This window comes from Lacerta agilis, chromosome 2 (genome assembly GCF_009819535.1).
Source record: "Lacerta agilis isolate rLacAgi1 chromosome 2, rLacAgi1.pri, whole genome shotgun sequence".
NCBI lineage: Eukaryota > Metazoa > Chordata > Lepidosauria > Squamata > Lacertidae > Lacerta > Lacerta agilis.
This window is the reverse complement of record NC_046313.1, coordinates 6,676,600-6,683,061: the sequence shown is the minus strand read 5'-3', so window position 1 is coordinate 6,683,061 and position 6,462 is coordinate 6,676,600.

Here is a 6,462-nt window from a genome sequence, read left to right as displayed (position 1 = left end):
GTCATCATTCATCTGTGTGCATTATGTTTTGTCATTTCGTAATACACGATCTTGTAATGTGTTGGTTCAGCAGCTTCATGTGCCTTGCTGAGATTATGCTAATACAGGCATTGTTGTTGTTTTGTCGTGTCCGACTCTTCGTGACCCCATGGACCAGAGCACGCCAGGCAACTTTTATATGCCTGTTGTCTTTGTCCATGGAGTTTTCTTGGCAGGGATACTGCAGTGGCTTGCCAGTTCCTTCTCCAGGTGGATCACGTTTAGTCAAAACTGCCTGGTCTCTCACAATGTGCTATGGCCATATGGCTAATGCAATAAATAAATTGACTGATTGATTGATTGATAGTCAAAACTCTCCACTATGACCTGTCCATCTTGGGTGGCCCTGCACAGCATAGCTCATAGCTTCTCTGAGTTAATCAAGACCCTTCGCCATGACAAGGCAGTGATCCATGAAGGAGAATACAGGCATATCTCATTCTATTGCACTTTGCACTTCACAGATATTGCTCTTTGTGAGGAAGCAGGGGCAGCTGCAGGCAGCCTGTCCACTTTCAGGGGATGGAAGACCCTGCCCCCCTCTCTTCTGGCCCTGGAAGTGGAGCTGGCTAGGGCTGGAGATGGTTTTTTGCCTTCCTGCCCCTGCAGTGGTGGCGGGGGTTGCGGGGCGGAACTGGCTCAATAGACTGCAGTGTAGTGTAAACATAACTTTTATATGCACTGGGAAACAACAGAAATGCTGTGACTTGCTTATTGCAATATTCACCAGTGTGGTGTAGTGGTTAAGAGTGGTAGACTCGTAATCTGGGGAACCGGGTTCGTGTCTCCGCTCCTCCACATGCAGCTGCTGGGTGACCTTGGGCTAGTCACACTCCTCTCAAGTCTCTCAGCCCCACTCACCTCACAGAGTGTTTGTTGTGGGGGAAGAAGGGAAAGGAGAATGTTAGCCGCTTTGAGACGCCTTCAGGTAGTGATAAAGCGGGATATCAAATCCAAACTCCTCCTCCTCCTCCTCCTCCTCTTCTTCTTCTTCTTCTTCTTCTTCTTCTTCTTCTTCTTCTTCTTCACTTTATTGCAGTGGTTTGGAACCGAACCTGCAATATCTCTGAAGGTTTGCCCATACATCCGTATTGTTGTTGTTGTTGTTGTTCAGTCGTTCAGTCGTATCCGACTCTTCGTGACCCCATGGACCAGAGCACGCCAGGCACGCCTATCCTTCACTGCCTCTCGTAGTTTGGCCAAACTCATGTTAGTAGCTTTGAGAACACTGTCCAACCATCTCATCCTCTGTCGTCCCCTTCTCCTTGTGCCCTCCATCTTTCCCAACATCAGGGTCTTTTCTAGGGAGTCTTCTCTTCTCATGAGGAGCCTCAACTTCAGTACTTTGGCCGTATTACAGAGCTGCAAAATGTATGGAAAAAGGCACTCCCACATTGCTGGGTTACCAGTCACATACCACACATACCATTTAATCATAACTGAATTCATAAAGCAGGAAAAGCCACTACTTTTAAGCATGCTTTCTTTAAAGTTAATTCCCTTGCCATCAATAGAAGTTCAAAGAAGTATTATTTAAGGTGGGAGTGTTGAAATAAAATGCCCCCCCCCTTCTGTCAGGTATGTACTTTGATCATTCTGTGCCAACCCCCCCCCCTCTTTCTTTCTAGTGCCGCCATTGCAGCTGAGATGTTCAAGAGTTGGATCCCTTTCTCTACCAGCAAAGACCAAAGTGTTTGAGGTGTTTGTGATCGCAGGTAGTGGTGGGGACCACGATTAAGGAGTGAGTATGGACCCAGATGGTGCTGTGGGTTAAACCACAGAGCCTAGGGCTTGCTGATCAGAAGGTCGGCAGTTCGAATCCCTGCCACGGAGTGAGCTCCCATTGCTCAGTCCCAGCTCCTGCCCACCTAGCAGTTCGAAAGCACATCAGAGTGCAAGTAGATAAATAGGGAAAGTAAACGGCGTTTCCGTGTGCTGCTCTGGTTCGCCAGAAGCGGCTTAGTCATGCTGGCCACATGACCCAGAAGCTGTCTGCGGACAAACGCCGGCTCCCTCAGCCTATAGAGCGAGATGAGCGCCGCAACCTCAGAGTCGGACACGACTGGACCTGATGGTAAGGGGTCCCTTTACCTTTACCTTTATGCTAGATGTTCATGAAATTATGAATTATGAATTATGAATTATGAACTGTGGGGGGTGGATACAGAGTAAATTACATAGATAGGAAGACTTCAGGTTGCCATTTTAGCTAATTTGTGGGAGGTTCAAGAGGCAAACTCTCTTCATACGTTTCTGACCACATCAAATGCCAAAATATTAACAAGTGTCTTAATCTTTTGAGCTTGAGGCCTTTGGCAAATGTCCCTCCTGCCTGCTGCCACCCTCAATTGGCTCTGCAGGTGATTGGTTATATCATGCTGTTTTTGGGTTCATGCTGTTACGTTTTAGTTAATTAGTCTTGTGATATGTATTGCAAATTACGTGACGTGTTGCTTTTTTTCTTTCTAACCTTGGCTGTTGGGAGGTGTAGTTATTCAACAAATCTAAAATCTAATTCGCCCATTCCAAAGTAGCTTAGATTTACTGTTGCTCCAGTTGGAAAAGAAAATTGTTGTAGTCTGTGGGGATATCCAGCATCTCGGATAACCAGTAATTCCCAGAGTGCCTGATCCCACTGGTTATGATTGGGTCCGCTGGTTATGAAGCTGAAGGTCGTGAGAAGTGGTTTGGAGTTCGTTACGAAGGTTTCCGAAGGTTTCTGAAGGTGCGCTGGTTTCTCTTTCGCTTTCTCTCTTGCTTGTCTTGCACGGTTGCTCTCTCTTGGCTTGTCTCGCGCACTCTACACAACGCTACAGAGAGCAGGGGCCATTTATTGATAAATTGAATAACGTCATAACATTAACACAAACCAATCACAACATTGCATTTGGCTGAGTTTCCCAACGGGAAACTGCTTTCGGCGTTACTAGAGGCTTTTCTGGCGCACTTTGTTGCAAGCGCGGAGTGATCCAGACAGCAAACCTTGGCCGGATTTCTTTGCCTTCCGTGCATTGCGCGGAAGGTTTCTGTGCTGCGGCAAAGTGCAGGAAGTCCACAAAACGTATTCCCACAGTAGTCGATACTATTTGTTCAATGAAAGTCCTCAAGCTACACAGTTTAAATGCACAATTTAAAGACCAAAAGAAATGATCGCTAATTATGCTAGCCGTAGACAAGGTTCTGCTCATTTCCATTCATTTTATTCCAGAACAGTAGGCATGCATGATTCATCATACACATCAATTAGTGGCTATGAATGGCGATGCATTAAAAATAATAATATATAATATATCCATTGGCCCAGACAAGCATCAGAATGCAGGTGAAATGTACATATGTGTCCACCCATCAGCTGCATAGGAAATGTTTCTGGATATGTGTGTGTGTGTGTGTGTGTGTGTGTGCACGCCAAGCTGGGGGATATCAGAATTTTCAGTTGCAAATAAATACTTGTAAATAAATAGACTGCAGGAAAGTAACTGTTGGTTAAATAAATTCCAGAAGGGCATTGATAAGCAGCTGTTTGAAATGAGAAGGGTGGCTGCACATTGGTTTGACTTGACTTGAATGTAATCAGATCCGTTTAGGAGCAAAAGAGCTGGAAGGCAGAGCATGTCAGCTTCCAAGTTTTGATGGGTGATTTCTCAGCCCTTTCTTGTAGTGCAGAGGAGGAGCCGTTTCAAGTCCATCAAACTTCCTGTGCACTGAGGGGGAACCTCCTTGGGCCTACTGAAAGGTCTGCTTGTGTTTTGAGGGGATACAGGCTGAGAGCCAGTGTGGTGTAGTGGTTAAGAGCGGTAGACTCGTAATCTGGGGAACTGGGTTCGCGTCTCCGCTCCTCCACAGGCAGCTGCTGGGTGACCTTGGGCTAGTCACACTTCTCTGAAGTCTCTCAGCCCCACTCACCTCACAGAGTGTTTGTTGTGGGGGAGGAAGGGAAAGGAGAATGTTAGCCGCTTTGAGACTCCTTCGGGTAGTGAAAAGCGGGATATCAAATCCAAACGCTTCTTTTCTGTTGAGGAGGAGTAAAGGGAGATGACCTTCGCAGGAATTTTGTAGGAAACGTGGTATGTTTGAATTCTTAGCTAAATATTTTGAAGTTTTGTTGGGTTTCATAGTATTTAGTTGACGTTTACATTTTTTTTTATCAGTTTCATAAGCTGCCTCAGAAATCCTGGTGCTCTCCAAATATCTTGAATCAGCCCAAACCAGCATGGTCAGTGGCCAGAGGTTATAGGAGCGGCAGTCCAAAAGCATATGGAGGGCACCAAACTGGAGAAGGATACTCTTGTGCTATTGGACTCATGTAAACAGTAAGCATCAACCAGGCAGAGGGCCTTCTCGGTAGTGTCGCCCGCCCTGTGGAACGCCCTCCCATCAGATGTCAAGGAAATAAACAACTACCTGACTGTGAGAAGATGTCTGAAGGCAGCCCTGTTTAGGGAAGTTTTTAATGTTTGATGTTTTATCGCATTTTTTACTTTTTTTTTATAAAAGTTTATTGGATTTTACAAAACACAAGATAACAAAGAACACAACAACAAGACTAAACTACAAAAAGAAATACAAAAAGGAAACAATCAAAAAACATTACAAAAAAGAAAAAAAAAGAAATTCCTCTAATTTTTATAACCTTATTTCTAATCTTATTATAGGACTTCCCCCGTTCCCTAATCTGCGTACATAATAAATCTAATTTAGCAGTTTCTTAACCAGTCTAATACACATTCATATTAAATCTTATTAATTAAAACCTTTCTTATTTCTGTCTCTAATTCCCAGTTTAACCCTTCAATAACCACATCTTATTTAATTGTATCATATTATCTTCTATAAATATCCACACTTCTTATATCCTAATATCTGACATTGTATAGCTAATGCCTATATTTCCGCTGATTTCACTCAAACGTCCAATCTTTCTCGATATTTCAAATAGTCCTTAAATTTCTTCCAGTCTTCTTGCACCACTTCCTCTCTCTGGTCACGGAGCTTCTCAGTCAGCTCTGCGAGTTCCATAAAGTCAATTATCTTCATTTGCCATTCCTCTATAGTCGGTAACTCCTCACCCTTCCAGTTTTATCGCATTTTTTACATTCTGTTGGGAGCTGCCCAGAGTGGCTCAGGAAACCCAGCCAGATTGGTGGGGTATAATAATAGTAATAGTAACAACAACAACAACAACAACAACAACAATATCATCATCACCATCATCATCAAAGGGCATTCCTTGGCTTAGCTCTACATCACATGCATACCCTCCAACATTCTTTCTGAATCTTTCTGAGCAAAGTAACAAAAAGTTTACTCACATTTCAGTTCACGGTTTTATCCCTGAAAGGCAGGCTTTACTTAGTAGTTGCACAAAGAAAGAGGGAGTTCGTCTCATATGGAGACTGAACTCATGTGCTGCTGTCTGAGGGCCAGCAGACAGCAAAATTACATTTAGACAACAAAATGGCTGCGGGAGAGCAGCATGGCAGCAAGAGACAGAACAAGACAACAGAAAGACGAAATAGGCTGATAAAATGGCTGCATGACTCGGCTCTTTTGTGGAGTCAGCCAGGGCCGTGCCCATCTCCCAGGTCACATGCGGGGGGGGGGGGAGCTCCAGACCAGTGGAAGAGGAAATTACACTGACTGGGTGTCCCCCTGCCTGTGCCCACTATAGGGAAACAAGGAATGTTGCATTTGACTGCACCAATGGATCACATCCAACGTACAGTGTGTTGTCGTTGTCATTAATTGCATTTATTTATGACTTTTTTCTCCAAGGAGCTCAAAGGTGGTGTAGTGGTGTAGTGTGGTGTAGTGGTTAAGCGCTGCTGCCAAAAACTCGGCTACCCCCGCACTCACCCCTTGGTCAATGTCAGAGAGACAGAATCCAACACTTCCAGCATGCTGCGGTTTCAAACCGTCCAAAAGGGGGGACAACACGCGTTCACGCAGCGTACTGTGTAGTGGACAATAAAAGAGAATATGTTCTACAGTGTCCGGGAAATTCAGGGAACATCTGCAGTATCTCTTGTTTCTGGGAATATTCTGATATTGTTGTGGGGGAGGAAGGGAAAGGAGATTGTTAGCCGCTTTGAGACTCCTTTGGGTAGTGATAAAGTGGGATATCAAATCCAAACTCCTCCTCCTCCTCCTCTTCTTCTTGGCTCTCCACCCCACCCCACCCCCCATTTAGTCCCCCACATTCTCCCCTGTGAGATAAGTTAGGCAGAGAGGCAGTGAGCTATAGCTGAGTGTGAGCGCAAGCTTGGCGGATCCAGGTTAAGTCGTTGGTATCTGTTTTTAAAAGGATTTCCAGTTTCAGAGCTAGGGGAAACCTTCGGTCGGAGAGGCTTCACAAGTCTTTCTTGGAGAGCTGCAGGCTGCACTGGGTAAGACAGATCAGTTATCAAACACTTCCTAACCTCC